Source organism: Triturus cristatus, chromosome 3_2 (assembly GCF_964204655.1).
Source record: "Triturus cristatus chromosome 3_2, aTriCri1.1, whole genome shotgun sequence".
NCBI lineage: Eukaryota > Metazoa > Chordata > Amphibia > Caudata > Salamandridae > Triturus > Triturus cristatus.
The window spans coordinates 1154515569-1154534146 of record NC_140584.1 but is presented as its reverse complement, the minus strand read 5'-3'; the positions used below and the strand labels follow the sequence as shown (position 1 = coordinate 1154534146).

At 42.5% G+C, this 18578-nt stretch overlaps 1 long non-coding RNA gene across 1 annotated transcript; it reads left to right on the top strand.

The window, feature by feature from the left end:
• Nucleotides 1-281: 281 nt before the first annotated feature.
• LOC146859301 (uncharacterized) lies at nucleotides 282-17734 on the top strand. The gene is made up of 3 exons (XR_014980084.1): nucleotides 282-4983; nucleotides 16593-16732; nucleotides 17482-17734. It is a non-coding gene; the product is annotated as an uncharacterized LOC146859301 (long non-coding RNA).
• The last annotated feature ends 844 nt before the right edge of the window (nucleotides 17735-18578 follow it).

The following is an 18578-nucleotide window of genomic DNA, read 5'->3' as shown; positions in this document are numbered from 1 at the left end:
TGAAATTCAAACCTAATGGTTTTCTGAAACTCGATTTCATGCAGCTGCACCACGCACTGTTACCTCCACCCGCAACAGCTGGACCACCAATGTAGTGGCCTAAAGGACACATGCGTTTCAAGCACATTTCTAAAGCACATCGGGCGGACATCTGGTGGCGCCGGAAGAGACGTCATCCAAGAAATAACGTCTCCTGCCTGTGCCGACATTTTTTGGAACACGCGAGGGATACGGCCGGAAAATCGAACAGGTACGTGAAATAGAATGATTGCTCATCTTTGCCCTTCTCAGATGCGTTTTTCAGTAACCAACAGCTTTAGAATGTCGTATTTATCCTCTGTTCCCGAATTGCTTTGAGGTAAAAGCATGGTCAGGAAAATAGTGGGATCGGATTGTAGTCAGAAATGGCGGGCACCTGGGAACAATTGAGGGGCACTTGTTATTTTTTATTGTGGCATTGCATCGATTCTAAAGTATTATTTAATTCTGCAGCTATCTTCTTACTGGTTTAATTGTGACCTGACTCTGAGCATTCATTTTGAGATAAGCACAGTTAAGTTGTATTTTTCCAAATACTAGGCATCTGCGTATTTGGAAATTTAAAATGTATGCGTTCCGTTTCCATGCTCATCTGCAACAGCTGACTTGTAGTTTATCTTTTTTTCTGTGTCTTAATAAATGCCTTGGGTATCTTTCACTTTTTGGGATTTCTGGTCTGTGTATTAATTGCGCCCAAATCGCTTCGGGTCAAGATCTGCTCCATAAAACTTAAAACAACATACTGTTGTAGATGGTAGAGGTAAGCAGCTGGACACTTCTTAGTAGTTACAAGTTAGGTTTATTAGGTTACAGCAGAGCAACACACCTGGCCAGCTGACCAGACCATCAACTGACAAGAGTAGAACACTCTGGTGCAAGTTAGAACACTCACAGGTATTTTGGGAGGCTAAGGAGGTAAGAACACTAAGGAAGGGCTAATGACCACTATCAGCCATGTTACATGAAGAATCAATATACAACATATCTTCCTCCTTTACAGAAAAAGGAAATAAATAAACAAATCACAAAAATGAAGCTTAAAGTATGGATTAAGACAGATAGGAGGTCTACGACGTCTTGAACTATTTTTAGTTCAAAGGCAAAAGAGTATTTTGGGACAAAGATTGTAACAGTGAAGTGTGAGGTGAGACACAACACTCAAAACAACTAATAGGCATCACCATTACCTACTCCCCTTAGACAGACAAAATCAGGAAAAGGCAGTCCACTCTCTCAAATTTGTTTCCGTCCACCAACACTTTCCGCTCTAAGTTGAAGATGAACAGTTCAACATACGCCTCCGTGCTTTACAGATACTACAGTCTTAGATACTCTTCGAGAACTCCAGATTTAGGTACTCTTCAAGATTTCTAAGTGCAGTATCTCATGTGATGTTATGAGATTTAATTTTAGCTTGAAGTTTTCTCTCTTCAAAAGATGGACACATAGTCTTAGTTGTGACTAGCTTTGTCTAGTTCTGGGACCATTGCCACGGTTGTGGGCCCCCACTTAGTTCTAGTTCTGGGAAATTTGTCCATCCTTGGTGTTAGCACTGGGACCCGTTTTTTGTACTTTCTGTCCAGGCTCTCCATCTTGGTACTGGGACAGACATTCTACTCATTCTTCCAGGAGGAACTTTGTCCCTTCTGCTCGACCATTGTCCATTCTTAGTTTTGGAAGGACCTTTGTCCCCTCATGGTTCTGGGACCAGTCTTTGCCTCCATCTGTATCTGGTCCTGGTGTCTCCAAGCTGATCTTAAGCTTTTTGCCCCCAATATGGGCTGTCAGAAATGTTCCTGCTTTTAATTCCCTGGTACTGAGTGTTTCCATCTCATTTCTGGTTTAGTTTACTTGGTGCTAAGTTTTTTTTTTTAACTTCAATGGCACTAGGTCACTCCAACACCCTTATGACCACATCTTAAAGTGCTCTGTTTACCGGCATGATAGCCTCTACTTTTTCTGGTTGTTAAGTCAGAATTTATCAGCGTGGCAGGCGTTGGGTAATACAAAGTCATACACCTGCAGCAAGTCTCTCAATTTCCCTGTGTGTGCGATAACACAGATTTCATGAAAATAAAATACCTCATAGTCCACAAGGTGACACTCTTGTCAAGTGTTTCACACAGTTACAGACTTTAAATACACTTACGAGTGCACACACCATCCAATTCATTGTTGTTCCTAAGTTCAACCTCCAAGAACTATGCCATTGATTTGAACCAGGAGTGAACACTTTAGTATATGATCGAAATATGAAGTCAGATCCCTTGACAAAACGTGTGAAGAAGAAAGCAGGTAAAGGTTTTTTTTTTTAATGTGAAGCTCAATGGCAACACTGAAAGCGTCAGACTCTTACAAGCCCATAGCGTAACTTGCAGAATCTTTTCTTCACAAAGTACACAGGCATCAGACAGGCAGTGCTTGTGCTTTTGTCACTCTTAGATTTCGCAACGTATATTCAGGGAGTCAGTTTAAAGCAAGAGTTCGCTTACCAAATTCTTTCCTGCTTCACAACATAGAGATTAGAGACAGGCACGATGACGCTCGTTTGCATTGTGTTCCGCTAACCCTTTTGATAAGAAGCAACAAAATGGCTGCCTGGCGTCGCGTTGTGTAATTTCACGTTGCGTGATGACGCGCTCTGGGAGGGTTGCTGTGCCAACGCAGTGCTCCTTGGCAACAATGAGAGGCTTCCTCGAAACGCTGCTTCCTAGCAATGCATGGTTTGGATCCAGTTCTCTTACAGTCCAAGATGAAGTTCTGGACCAGGTGTCTCGGTTCTGGTTCTTTCTCTTGGGTTATGGACCTCTAGATGTGGTTCGGGCCTCTAAGTTACCTTTAAATTAAATTTCTTTGTGGACAAACTGTCTGAGTACTGTGGGCTATAAGGCCCGGTTCTAGTCGCGGAACGTTTATCCCGGTTCAGAGAACCCCCTTGTCACGATTTTCTGTCGTGGTACTGGAACTCTTGTCGTCACGAATCTCGGTCATGAACTCTTCCGGTCCTGGGACACATTTTTTCCTATCCCGGTGCTGATTCTGGGACATCCGTTGTCCCCTTCTAGTTCTGCCGGTCCTGGGACTTCCATTTGTCCACTCCCGCTACTGATTCTGAGACATCCGTTGTCCCCCTCTAGATAGGTTGGAACCATTGTACTCTCTTTTTTTTTCTTCTGGGACCTTTGTCTCCTTCCGGTCCTGGGACATCCTTTGTCCTCTCCCAGTTTCTGGTTCTGCTGGTCCTGGGACTACCATTTTCCGCTCCCGGTTCCTGGTTCTACCGGTCCTGGGACTAGCTTTGTCCTCTCCCGGTCCTGGTCCAAGGCTCACTCCCTCAGTCCTTAGTTTTTCCTGGATTGGCTTGCGGAATCTTTTCCTTCCCAAAGTACACTTCCTGGTTCTGGACCCACTGTCCAAACCGTAGACATTTGTCCCCTCCTGGTTTTCAGTTAAGGTTAAGAGCTTCCTGACCAACTTCCAGATGTGGAACGTTAGACCTAGTTCTGTGTCCTCTGACCCACTTCTGGTCGCCATACCAGTCATGAGCATTGTGCTCTCTTGGACGATTTTTTGTCCACTCTTTGTTGTGGGACGACCTTTGTCCCCTCTTGCACGACTTTTGTCCCCTCTTGAACAGCCTTTGTCCAATCCTACTTCTGGGACAGCCCGCTTATGGGCTCACTTTCAATTAATTGAACTCTTCGCCCTGCTCTAGAGCTCTCTGTGTTGAGCAGATGCTAGTTGTGGGGCGCTTGTCCCTGTTAATGGTGCTCTGACCCATTTCAGATTCTAACAGACTTAATTCTGAAATTTGTTTTGTGCCGGTCCTGAACTTTTCTTTACTGCCGGTCGTGGTTCTGGGACATGTTGACAAGCTTCTATTCATAGGACCATATTTTCCAGGTTTGAGTCCAATGGCCCACTTCTGGGTCCGCTGTCAACTAATTGAACAAGCAGCTACTGGCTCACTACCGCTTCTAGGCTCTTGATACTGCCAATAGTGTAATTGTTTTTAATTTTTTTTTTTAAGTCTAGACTCAAGGTTCCGTTTCTACTTTATTCCACAGACTCTCTAAGTACTGTTAACCTGACCGCTGTTTTATTTCAAGGATATTATGCCCTCTTTGTTCTGGGTTCTATGTTCTGGGTTCTAGTCACTGTAAGTGGAATTAAGCATTAACGCCTCTTCCTGTTATTTCATAAAATTAAACAAGCTTCGAATCTATTGTTGCATGACACTTGACTTTGAGCCACCACTGTACTGTCCCTTCTTATTTCTGAAACGGACAATTCCTCATACTGCCAAATTGTATAAACAGAATAGTTGCTTCTTATACAGGTATTTTGGCAATAATTTAAAGCTCCACAAGGTGGCAGTGTTGTAAAAGATTTGACGCTGAAACGGTGTTTCACTTCAATTAAATGTGAAATGATGCGTACTTCGGTTCTGGCATAAAGTTGAATGAGTTGCGAACACCCAGGCTCTCTCTCATTCCGTACGATACAAACGCATGGAAGTACTTTGGAAAACAGTATTTATGCAGAAAGAAGACAAAAAAAAAAAAACGACAGTCACTTAGCAATAACTCACTGTTTAAGTTGCTCAAATTAAACAGCTTGTTTTATCTTCGTGTCTCCATTAAATTCATTCAGTGGTGTTATGTTCCAGTAACTAACGTTGCTATGGTACCGAGAGTACAATCAGAGAACGAAGCCGCAAGATGGCTTCCTGACGCTGTGTTGTGAGGTTTCACGTTGCACAATGACGCACTCAACTTGGCAACAAGGAAAGGTTTCCACAAGACGCTATTACTTTGTTATGACACTGGACACTGTACGTGAACATGGAGCGTGCTGTTCCTCCGCTAGTACAGACGGAGGTTCTAACACGTCATCACTGAAAGAAAGTCAGCGCTACGTGAAAATCCCTCGACTGACAAAACGGTAAAATAGACTGAGTAGGCACATTAACACCAAAGAAGTAGTGAAGGGCACAAATGCACACCAGCCACAAAATGGAGATGTTTCTTGGTACCAAGCAGTCAACATCTCACGGAGCAGTGTGCCAAGGACCTCCAAATAAGTCTTTCCCTCGTATATATATATATTTTTTTAGCCTTACTTGAAGCTGATTTCCTCTTTTAATTTCCGTTACTGGTAGCAGTGACAGGAACCTTGGAATTTCACTCGTTTAAGTTGTTTTGGCAGCAGCTAGTTTCTCACTACATTAAGTTTCGTTTTTCCAAGTCTTCTGGCGTTTCTCCGGTTACGCGTTTCTTCTTCTTAAGTTACTGGAAGCAGATGGACTGATTCCATATCTTCTTTTTGGTTAAGTTTGGTTTCTTATTATATGCTGGCGTTTCACGGGTTTCTGGTTTCTTTACTCCTTCTTGCCGGAGTTGGGTGAAACGCCTTCTTGGGTTCTTGGTGCGAGGTGCTGCTCGCGCTGCGCTGTTCTTCTTGGTCTGCTTGTCTGGTCTGGTCAGCCAAAATCGTCGCCAAAATGTTGTAGATGGTAGAGGTAAGCAGCTGGACACTTCTTAGTAGTTACAAGTTAGGTTTATTAGGTTACAGCAGAGCAATACACCTGGCCAGCTGACCATACCATCAACTGACAAGAGTAGAACACTCTGGTACAAGTTAGAACACTCACATGTATTCTGGAAGGCTAAGGAGGTAAGAACACTAAGGAAGGGCTAATGACCACTATCAGCCATATTACATGAAGAATCAATATACAACACATACTTTAGAGACTGCTAGTTTAAAAATACAGGAGGGTATGTTTTTTATTCTCTAATATGACATTGGTTTGTTTTCTCATTTTTATGGAGCAGAACTCAACCCGAAAGTATTTGAGCGCTTTTACAAGGGCATCTATTATATTACACATGGTCACATATGTGTTTTCCTTTAGGCATGGGAAGCTTACCTTATTTGCAGAGAATCACAGGATGTCAAGCAGACGCCGGACATCGATCCTGGTTCCTCGGTTCCGAAGACTGTAGCTCTGGCCATAATGCCAGATCTTTTCGAGGTAGTATCTGGTAGTTCGTGCAGGTATGATGCATGCTTGTCTGTGCTACCAATTTATTAGGTATAGACTGCGTATTCGGCAATCGTTGGCGGTATGGTATTCACAATGAAGTCAGTCCTCTGGCTTTTTTTAGGGTATCACTATCTACCACGATTTGAGGCTGTCTTCCAATAACACAGCTTTTTTTCACCTCACATAGGCTATGCTGTTTGCACAGCTATTTTTCAGTCACTGTTGGGTATGTCAGCTGGGACGAGACATTTTCAACATTAGGTAGCCATCAGTATAATAGTGCCAGTCTTTCCAATCATCCCACCTACCACTGGTACTTTGATTCTTGAAACGCTGTGAATGGCACGTTTTTACACTTATGTTTTACTAAATCACACATTTCGACAATAACTGCTATTTATCAGAATATAAAACTGTCACTATAGGTACAGAATACAGTGAGAAACTGGATCTAGCAAAGCAAATAGGTCGGACATTGACCGCCAGCCTTCTGGCTTTGTCGGTGCTAGTTTTGTATCTTTCTTTTGCAAAGCTATATTGTTAGCAGTAGCTGCAGGGTTCTTGTTGGTCTAAAAAAATATAAAGCTAAGATTTTTTTTGGTCCTCAGATAGCACACTTGCTTTAGCAGTTCCTGAAAGGAACTACGTTGTCTAGCACTGTGTTCCTTATGAAAGGAAGAATGATGTCACAGTGAAGTTAGTCATTCAGCTGAAGTGAGCTGACTGACCCGCTGCCCATGTTGTGTGCTGCACTGGGTGGGACAAAAATGAAAAATGGCACAACAGGCCAGTGGAAGAAGAGACCTTACCAAACGTCCTTGCAATTTAAGTCTATTGCATAAATAATTTTAGTGAAATCATCAGACATTAAAGAAAACACCTAGGCTAAAACTTACGAAAGAAATGATTGAAACTCATTCTGTCACCATTTTTTTCCCTCTCTCGGCCCTTTATCCTCTGCATCTTGCACTTTTAGTCACTCTTTCCTCTCGATTTGTTTTACCATCTTTTCATCACAATTTTGTTATTCCTACCATGTTTCATTCTCTTCCTTTGTATATATTTTTTTTAATCTACGTAACTAAGCTCCTTTTTAGGTTGAAGTCTGGCAGACAGCACAGCTGTCTGGTTTGCTGAAGACATCTTGGGGAGATTCAGATTACTGACCTAGGAATGCATTCACCCATTGCTTACCATTGGCTCTGTGGAGTGTAACTTACATTTTCTGGCTTTCTATTAGCTGACTTTATTTGCTTTAGGCTGTCCAGCTTGAGTTTGCCGCTCCTGTTGCCAAAGCCTGGTTTACTGTATTCTTACGAATTCGCTTTCTGCAAACAGACATTTCCATTTTGTTATTATCTTTTTAAAAGAATATACTTTTATTTGATTTCATAAAAAACCATAAAAGGGTGGAAAAACCACCATGAATAAAACTTTCAAGAATATACATTGTGATTATTGTTATAAAATGTATAAAAAGTTAACATGTAAGCAGAACTTTCAAATGGTTTCAAAACCAGGTAATCTAATACTGCGTAAGTTGGTTAACGGGTTCTGTGTTGGCCAAATCTCTTGCTGCATTTTTTAAAAAGTGTATGGCTCTGCAGGACAATGGGATGGATGAGCCCGTAAGACGGTGAATCACTGCTGCTCTACAAGTTCTTATTTGTTCCTTCCTAAAGATCTCCCGAAGGTCCTTTTTGCGCATTTCTGCCAAGGCAGGGCAGATGCATAGTAGATGCAGTAAGGACTCATCCCAAGCTCCACACAGGCGACATTCCTTTGATTGCCATGCGTGTTTCCATTTTGGGGTCAGGTCCTTTGAGGGATATGGCCCTAGCCTTAGTAAAGTAAAAAAGTGTTCTTTCTGGGCTGAAAAGTGATACAGCAGGTAGGGTTGGGGTTGCAGCCTCTGGTATGACTGAATCACGGCCCAGGCGTGTTTGTTTTTGCTAAGGCAATTTTATCTAATAATATGGAATGCCGTTTTATGGCTTTGTTGACCAATAGTTTAAAGCAAGAGTAGGTGGAGGCTGTAAGCCATGCCTCCTCTAACTTCAATGATGAGAGGGAGGCCCTCAGAACTTTGAAAATTGAATTTGTGAAGCTATCTTGCTTTTCAATTTCCGCCAAACAATAATGTGCGAGTGTGTTTTCCTCTGCGTCCTGCATCCTCCAATAATACTTGACTAGTATGCCTTGTTTGTCAGGGATCTGATTTTTTAAACCATACTCAAGACGAATTTGGGCTTGCGGAATGTGGCGGGGAATTGCAAACAGCTTCTTAAAAAGGATTGACTGTTCCAAATTCAGGCCTATAGCATCCTTACCATTCAGGATTTCTGTGCCATATGAGATGGAAGGCAGGAATTTTGCTGCTATAACCTTTAATAGGTGCCCAGTGGAGCCACCTGAAAGTTTGTTTTTTAAAGTTTTAAAGGCAAACTGCAGCTGTTTAGATTTCGTGTGACCTTGGGAAATGTGAGTCTTAAAAATGAGTCTACGATCAATTTGGAAGCCAAGGTATTTGTATGAATCCACCTCGGTCAGAGGTCCTTTATCCAAAATCCAGGTAAATTTGCGGTCAGATTTATGGTGTTTGTTAAAGCTCATCACCTTAGTTTTTTTGTGATTGATGGTCAGTTGGACCGAGGTGGTATAGGCTCCGAGTTCAGTAATTAATCGTTGCAAACCAATTGGTGTTTGCGCCAGTAAAACGATGTCATCTGCGTATTGGAGGCTAGATATGGGTGTTGTGCCAAGTTTCGGAGGATCACATTGGATTGACCGGAGATGCTCGTCCAAATCAGCGGTGTAGATGTTAAAAAGGCACGGTGCCAACACGCACCCTTGTTTTAACCCGTTGAGTGTGTGGATCTTCTTGGTGATGCTAAGTCCGTCTCCTTTCCTAATCTGGACCCACGTTTCGGAGTACAGATTGGGTATAGCCTCCAGTAACTTTGCTGGGATGCCCCAGTTGCGCATTTTTGCCCATACCCTGGCTCTTGAGACCTTGTCAAAGGCCGCTTTAAGGTCGATGAAACATACGTAGAGTGGCCTTGAAGTACTAAGGGCTTGGTTGGTCATGAGTGTTACTGCAGAAATGTTCGTCAAGGTGCCCATCCCAGCCCTAAAACCGGTTTGTGTTGGGGGAATAAGGTTTGTTCGCGCCACCCAGTCCTCTAGATCTACCAAAAGGTTTGATGCATAAATTTTAGCCTCCACATCAATTAACGCAATCAGTCTGTAGTTTGCAGGATCAGAACGAGAACCCGATTTGTATATTGGGCTTAGAATGCTTCCCCTCCAGGAGTCAGGGATCATGTTAAAGGTTAGAATGTCCGAAAAAAGAGGGGACAAATAATCTGCCCAGAATGGTGGATTGTGCCAAAACAAGGCATTCGGGAGGCCATTAGGCCCTGGGGCACCCTCAGATCTTAATTTTTTTTATTATTTTCAGTACTTGTTCTTTAAGAATCCGCAGGGGAAAATCTGAATCAGAGGGGAAGTCGTTTTTCGTTTAATCTCTAATGGTAACTCTGTTACTGAGTTGGGAGCCGCTGTCAGCAGTGCCTGGGGAGAAGATTTCGTTGTATAATGATACGATGTGGGCTCTCCATGATGTCCGAATTATAGTGGCGATGCCTGCCATTAGTTAGCTGGTTGATGATTTCCCAGAAAAGCTTGGAGTCTCTTTGTTTGCAAGAGTAGTGGAGTTTCGCCCAAAGATGTTCCTGGAATGCTTTCTTGGCCGCCTTGATATCTTTTTTAAGATCTTTTTTGGCTTTGGAAATTAAAAGCAATTGATCTTTAGTAGGAGGTGAGCCCTGTGTTCTTAGTTTTCGTAGGTTTTTGTTCAGTTGTTGTTTTTGAATTCTCAGGCTTATGGTGAACCATGCTGCCCCCAACGGTTTGCCTGCTTTTTTGCCAATAGCCAGTTTGGACCAATTTTGATTTAGTTCAATGGTAAATGTCTCCCAGGACCGGATGCTGGATGGTTCAAGATTGAATTTCTCCAAAATGCTAATGCATGTTGCCATAAAGTCACTGATATTATCCTTTTTCCAGATAAGTCGTTTGAGGTTATAGCATTGGAGTTCTTGAGACTTTGCGTTAGTGAGAGTTGGATTTATGTTATTACTTAGGAGTGTGAAGGATTGCGGTTGATGGTCACTCTCTGCTCTATCCAAGATTTGAAAGTTTTTGATCTGAGAAGCAAGATTATGATCTATAAAGGAGTAGTCAATGATTGAAGCTGACTTTTGAGTGATCCTTGTATATGCCGCTGGGGTGTCAGTTGGACAGTGCCCGTTAAGCATACGCAGAGAAAGTTCATGCAAGTGAGCTGCGCATTGCTTGCCGAGGGTGTCATGTCGAGTTTTGGCCAGAGTGTGCCGCCTAATGATATTTGTTTCTTGCAATACAGACATGTTAAAGTCCCCTGACAGAATGATATTAGCGTCGGGGTAAGCAAGTTTTAAAGTGGCAAGTGAGGCTAGTAAGTGGTCGATGCTTGCCCGCTTTTGTTTAGACGCGGGATGAATGTAAATATTTATGATCAGTAAGCTATTGAAAGGCGGAGTGTCAAGTTTGACACATAACAGCCAGGGGGAATCAAGATCTATGGAAACGGCGAATCCAGAAATGTCAGTTGAAATAAAGGTGGAGAGGCCCCCTTTTGCTCTCCCTCGATTGGTCACCTTTGTGGCCAGATTCTGGAATTCCTTGTATCCTACTAGGGGAGTAGATTTTATTAACCCGGTTTCCTGGAAGAGGAGTACTTTGTATTGTATAATAAACTCCATGAAGTCAGGGTCTTCTAATTTTGTCCCAAGGCCGAACACGTTCCAGGAGCAGATTTGGTAGCCTTTAGGTGAATTTGTGGTGACTTGTGGATTTTTTCATGCCCTGGTTTGGAAAATTCCAGGCTTATTAAAGTGCCGGAGTCCAATGGGCTGACTGACTTCAGGGTGAATGAAGGTGATTGTGATTGTCCTAACCGTGGAGTCTATGCCTGGAAAAGGACTTTGGTTATCCGGGCCTTTGGCGCCTTTTAACAGGCCCACTGTTTGTTTAGGCATGTGTAATGGACTGGGATAACGTGGGGGGTCGATCTTTTTTAACTCAATGCCCCATTTTCCAAATGAAGCCCTCTGCTGCCAGATTTGCTCAGTGACGAGGGAGTTAATTAACGTGGCGGTGGTTGATTCTTGGAGTTCCACTGAATGCTGATTCTGGTAGAACCCTATGCTTTTGATGTCCCTGGAGTTAATGTGGCTCAGATTGGGCAGGGCCCTGAATAACTTCAACAGAACACTTCTGTTGAGGAAGTCATGGTTGCCCCTTGAGACATAGTGGGGGATAAAGTCCAATTTTTTATTATCTGAGAAGATCTCAGACTGCGGCACACGTTCGGAGCTTTGTTCCATTTTGGTAGCTCCCTCAGTAGGCCCAGGAAGCATCAAAGGCAGATGCGGGGAGGCATTAGTATTGTCTAGTGTTGGAGTTTTATTGGCCTTTGTATTTGTGATGACGTTGCGTCCCGGATTCGGCTTGTCCTTTTTTTCCAGTTTTTCCTGAGTTACTACAGTCTTTCCGGTCATTGTACAAGCGTATTTTCCACACTAGGGCTCCTTGTAGTTGGATGGTACAGTTCAGTCCTGGGCAAAAATGTAGAGTTGACTGTTAGTTTTGGCGAAGTATTAAGATGATGCTTCTCTTTCTTAGTTGGTGGTTTAAATAAACTGTATAAGTTATCTGGCAGCGTTTGTTTGATTTTAGTATAATTTGGGCTGCTTGGTGTGATGACAGAATCAAGTTGGACGATTGGGGAATCCTTGTTGCATGTTGCTACCAAAGTATATGGGACCTCATCGTTGGTATTTTGTTTCCTTCCCTCTTCTGGTAGGACAGTAATTGCGTTGATTAAATGGTTTGATTGTTTGCTTTTTCTTGCTTTTTTAAGGCGTTTTTTCTCCCGCTTAGTTAGTGGCTTGGTTGGTTTAATCGGCCTTCCAGGAGAATGATGGTGATTATCGGAAAATTGAGAGGCCGAGGTATTAGAATTATCATGAACAAGTGCGGCCAGAGGTACTGATGTATTTTCTAAAATTGGCGACGAAGATTGGCCCGTACTGCCGATTAGTTATCCTTCCATGGGCCTGGAATGTGCGATATCCTTTACCAGCAGGTCCTCATCAACTTGCCCTGCCTTGGGAGAATTGTTCAAAAGGGCTTCCTTGGTGGTGCCCAAGAGGTCTGTTAGTAAGATTGGGACCGCTGCAAGTTTGTCGATAGTTTGAGGGCAGTGGCGCAATTGGTAGGTAGTCTCTTGGTCTCGCTGAACCTTCGTGATCATCTCATTAAAGCTATGTATTTTTTGATCAATCCCCTGAACGTGAATAGCTAAAATGTTTAAAAGATCTACTTGGGTGTCGAGCTTGTTAGCGTGGAGGGTCATGGCTTTGCTTTTAGTGTCTAGGGTGTTGAGCAGGAGTGGCCAGACAGAAGGTGTTGGAGAACAGCTGTTTTCTTCGTTGGAAACCTGGACATGGTAATCCGTGTTGCTGGAGGGGGCTGGAAGCCGATTGCTCTGACACTGGCGTCTAGGTGGCGTGCAAGATAGGCCCCTTGTGCTTATGCCCTTGGATTGAAGAAGTGACGGAGCAGGGGTGGATCTGTAAGTGTTGGGCTGAAACAACGACTCCTCCAGTGGTTCAAATTGGCTGGGATATTGAAATTTGTTATGTGCAACTTCCAGCTGATATAATGATTGTACAGGCCTGTCTCTGCTGTTTGTATTATGATTGTTAGGCTCATTCGCTACTAAGTGGCAGCCGCCGGATAGCATGATCAAGTTGCCAAGAGGACTCGTAATGTTTGAAGTCGATTGAAGATTGATGGCGCCGTCATTGAGGCTTTTGGGGTCTTTTGGGGTGTTATTATCTTATTACATTTGCTGTGCATTCTAAGACTGAGGTCGAATGTCAGGCTTTCTCTTTCTGGAAGCCTGGTGTTTTATTTTTGTTTCTCTGACTTCAAAGTGAGAGCATTTATGTGACGGTCCTGCTAAGTACCATAATACTGGAGCGTGGTACGCCCCAAACCAGTTGCACAGCGAAATCATGAATGTTCCATAATACTCCAACTCAAGAAAGTTATCCATTTTATTCAGTTTAAATGATTCTTTATTCCAATCTTTAGATGCTTCTCCTGTTTAAATCCACATATAAGGTTACATGCTTTTTCAAAAAGCTCAAATGCCCATGATGTGCCCATCCATACCTCTTTCAATGCAGCATGACAAACGCATAATGCATCATGAATAGTATTCCTCATTCCAACCCAATGCATTTCGGGCTTAATGTAGCCCTACTTCAGGGGTAACTCCAAGTTTAAATTTGCAAACCACCATTACTGCTGTTGTTTTTCATGAAATATATGACAAAATCTGTGCTACCCTGGTTTAAACTCCAATTAACGTGCTTACAAACTAACCCCTTCCCTCTCTGTATTATTTAATTCTAAACCACCGGCCCTCAGAAATAGCTCTCCTCAATGTCAAACAAATCTCTATACACCCCAGTGCCTATCCCATAATTAATTATTCATCCAGTATCCCTGGGTACTCACACACATCCTACTCCTCTTGCAAAACTCACAAAATGAAACTACATGTTCCTCCAGACTCGCCAAACTCACCTTACAATCACACTTTATCGCAGTATACTCAGCTACTCTCTACCTCGTTACGCTCCCTTCTCAGACTCCTCAACTACACCTCTCCATTCTTCGGATTCTCCCATCTCACCCGTGTCAAATCACCCAGGGTCACATCATACTTCAACCACTACAATACCTGCAAAATCTGCATCCCGCTCTCAATTTAACGTCCACCTCCATGAGTGTCTTCCCCCTCTTGACCACTCCATTATATGGGTCACAATCCACTAACTTCGATCCAGTCTATTCTACTCCACTACAATCTTCTCTAATCTACCCCACTTCACTCAATCTAACCCAATCAACCCCACCCTATTCCACTTCAGTCTACCACACTCCATTGAAGATTACCATACTCTGCTCCAGTCTACTACAATCCCACCCATTCTATTCCAATCTAACCCAGTTCAATTTTTCACTCCAAACTCCACTGCAATCTAACCCAAACCACACCAATCTACTCCACTCCAATTGACTCCACTCCAGTATACCACACTACCCCAGTCCACTCTACCCAAATCTACCCAACTCCATTCCAGTGTTCCAAACTTCACTCAAATCTGCCCCGATGCACTCCACCTCAATCTGCCCTATTCACTCCAATCCAGTCTCTTTTTCCCTGCAATGTACTCAACCCCCACTCAACCCAAATGAACTCCACTACACTCTACTCCACTCTTCCCCAGTCCACCCCAATATATCACAATCTAATCTATCCCAGTCTACTACCCCACTCTAATCTACCCCATACTACCTCCAGCACTCTACCACACTCCACCCAAATCTACCCTACTCCACTTAACTCCAATCTACCACACTCTACTCAAATATACCCAACCTACACCACTCCAATCTCCCCAGCTCCACTCCAGTCTACCCCACTTTGCCTCAGTCTATCCCACATGGCACCACCGCAATCTACCCCACTCCATTCTAATATACCGTAGTCTAATCTAGCCCACGCCTCTCTTCCCCTATCAATCTCGAATCCAATCCCACTCCACCCCCTCCTATCCACCCATCTCTTCCCGCACTCCACTCTACCTCAATATAACTCACTCCACACCGTCAACTTTTAGCCATGCTGAGCAGCTGCCACACTTGTGGTTAAAACGCATTTCCAGGAAAAGGCCAATTGGACTTTGCCAATGCTTGTTGCTCTCTAGTTGTGTGCCACTCACTTTTGTTCAAATGATGCTCTGTTCATTTCTGTAAGAAGGTGCTTGGTTTAATGTTCAGTGGCTACCATTGCGTCTGCTGTCCAGTTGCAATTTAAGTAATAAACATTTCAAATCTTTATTATAAAATGTATGCCTAAATGCTATACATTGTCGGAAATAGGTTATATGGTTTATTTATTATAAACTTAATATGCAAATATATTTTTTTGTTTTTCAAACCTCAGGCTTATGACAAATTCCTAAATAGAGCATAGATGGCTCAAAGCTTCATCAGTTCTACAAAGCTGCATGCAGAAAGTACTGCACAGACAGGAGGTCAGAAATACCAGTCAATTAATTGACCATACTTAAATCAATATTGGCATTGCACTCAAAGCTAAATTCACTGACCAGCTTTCATCTTCCTCCCAAGGAGTAGACATTTTGATAGGTCATAAGTGCCAGGACTTGCCCATTAGTGAATCCCTGATGATGGGTAGAGGAGCAAGTACACCTACAAGAAACCTTGTGTCTCAGTGCCCTATGCCTATGTTCACATCCACTACTGTGCTTACAGGGTCAAACTAGGGGTTACACGTCCCTGCCTAAACTCCTTCCTTAACCCCTCTTTAGTATTTCCCATTTTCCAACCACTTCCCTCTGTCCCTCACACATTTACTACTAATATGTATACTTGCGCATGCGGAGAGTCTGCCGTCCGAGGAGGGTTTTTGGAGGGTGGGGGATGAGAACTCTGCACAAAAAAAATATACGAGAGTCGTAGACTCTGCACATAGGTTTGTGAATAGCATTTTGTAGTACTTCAAAACATATTCCAAAATGCAGTTTGTGACTATGCCCGTCAAATGACCTGCCCTACAGTGAAGTTTATGATGCTGCTGTTATCACTGATGTGCACCATCCCACTCGCCTTCAAGACCAGTTCACAAGCAGTGAGAATGTAGTGGCCATAATGTAAGATGAGATTTATAAGTGCATACTTATACGGAATTGCATAAAATGCGCCTGCACGCCTATTCTATTTTGCATAGTGACCAAGGCATCCTTTTTTAGGACTTAATCCTTTCTTGTAATACAGAATAAATGTAGTTCATTAATTGTCTTGACTGAAAAGCACTTTTAACATAACGTTTTAAAATATGAATGAACAAAAGAAAAAAAAATATTATAAACAGTTGCACAGAAGTGGTTTAAAGTTCACTGGTTTCACTTGTTTTTCAGGACAGGGAAGTCTATCATTGTTTGATTAATCAAAGTACATAATTTCACACTGGGATAAAGGTGCTTGCGCCCTCTTGAAGTTATGTATGATTTGTCAATCATTAATGGAGAGAACACCTATTCCTATTAGTCCATCTCTACTTATACGAAAAAGGAGTGAATACTTTTACGAGCAAAAGGGAGAGGTGTACAGCCTGAGATTGACTGCCTAAACGGTAAAGGATATTCTGTTTTGACCAGCTGGATGACAACTCACTTTCAGAGATGTATATCTCACAACACCCAAATCCATAACTTTTTTTCTACCCTCCACTTGTAGTGCCCAAAATTGTTTGTGTTTCCTGTATCTGCTCACTTGAAATTATTTGTTTCCTGTATAGCTCAGGTATGTGGCACATGCTGAAAGGAGATGACTACCAATCATTTGCCGGCCGCCGTCTGCATTGACAAGGTGAAACATCCTACAAAATATCAACATCATCAAAAATATTCCATGGGTCGATCATTTGCAATACAAAGGGTGAGTTGCTTTATTTTTTCCTCCCTTTGGTATATTATATCTGTTCCAATCTGAAAGTATTGTGGATATATTTTATACATATCTACTTTCTTTTTATGGATTTAAAAACATAATTTTTGTCACTGTTAGGTGAGCTATGCCTAGATTTCAGATTACTGCCCACAGACTACTACTTTATATTTTTACATTATGTTTAAAATAGTATGATGGTGTGTATGTTAATACTAAGTGTGGCCATGTGCAGAAGATGGCACACACCACTCGAAGCATTGCCTTGCACTTGAGCAGCACTTGCAATCTGTAGGTAAGAAGCCCTGTTTTACAACTTGGGTGTAGGATCCTTTTGGGGACCAGATATTTGTTGGCAGAACAGTCACTTAACTAATTGAACACAGTCTCTGAAGACTATATCCAACAATTGGGTCCATGTAGGGCACAGCAAGAAAGGTGTTCTTTCCTTTTTTGAAGAGCAGGCGATCAAAAAGTGAAATAGAACGCTTTGCAGATTGACTCTATTTGGCTCCTCTTAACTAGGAGATTGATCTTCTGAAATTGCTTCTTTCTCTATCACACTTCAGGAATGGACATTTTCTTTCTCCACCTCCAACATGACCAATGACCTAATATCACCTTGGCTCCAGTGACCACTCACCATAAGCAAAGTGTTGGAGGCTTATAGTCTTGTTCCATTTTGAAGGCAGCACTCTCTTTGATAAAAGGTCCTAATCTATTGTTTTGTTATCTTTCAGAGTTTATGAAATCTGTGTAAAAGGCCAAAAGCTGGCGAACCATGAACATCAAAAAAGATGCAGTGAGAACTTTCCATAAAGGTCTGCCTTGTCAGAAGAGAACTGAAGAAGCCAGCAAATCCAGAAGCAAACAACGCAGTGGCAGTTTTTGTTGACCATTTCTTGTCTATTTTTACTATTCTATTTATGGTAGCCTGAGCCCTTTTGGGATCGGGTATGTGTTTAAGCGCAATAAAATTGCATTTAGAAGTCATTTTGGATCAATTTTATTTCACCCTGTGTTTTGTTTAGTCTTTTCCCATAGATCACAATATTAGAAAAAGTCAGGTAATGTCTTATACACGAATGACGGCAATCTCTACTGAATATGAGGGAGTACCACAAGTTAAAAGCCTTCTTTTGAACACAAAAGGGGTAGATTTAGAAAATCTCCATGCAGCTCACCACCCCCCCTTTCCAGGCTGCGCTGCGCTACAGGGAGGGAGTAGGAGAGCGCCATATTTTCAAAGATATGGCTCTCTCCTCCCCTTGCGCTGGTGCTGATTTCAGCTGCAGTGCGCCATGAACACACCTTAGCGCTATAGCGTTAGGGTGTGTGCATGAGTATAGCATAGGTTTTGTACAGGATCGGTATTCTTCCTGTAAAAAATACTATGCTAGGCATGGTGCAAAGCTTTTTTTACTTTGCATATGTGCTGCACAGTTCAGCACGCTTGCAAAGTCTGTAAAGGAAGGATACATTAAAACATTCATCCTTCCTTCCACATAGTTTAAATGGGCGCAGTGTTCTCACGCTAAACCCAATCTACTGTTTTTAGTAAATTGGGTTTAGCGTGAGAAACCTTGGGTGGTTGCATGGGAACGCCCATGCACCACCCATGGTACCCGGCCATGGCGAAAGTAATGCAAAGCATCACAATGCACTGCTTTGCATTACATTTGGAAAGTTAATTAGGAGGAAAAAAAATTGCATCACTTTTGTGACGCGAGCGCGGTGCAAAATCTTAGTAAATCACCCTCAAAGTGTGTTGTATTCTTGCTAATTCCTACTTCAGGTTATTTATATTTTACCTTACCAGTTACTTACAATTCATTGG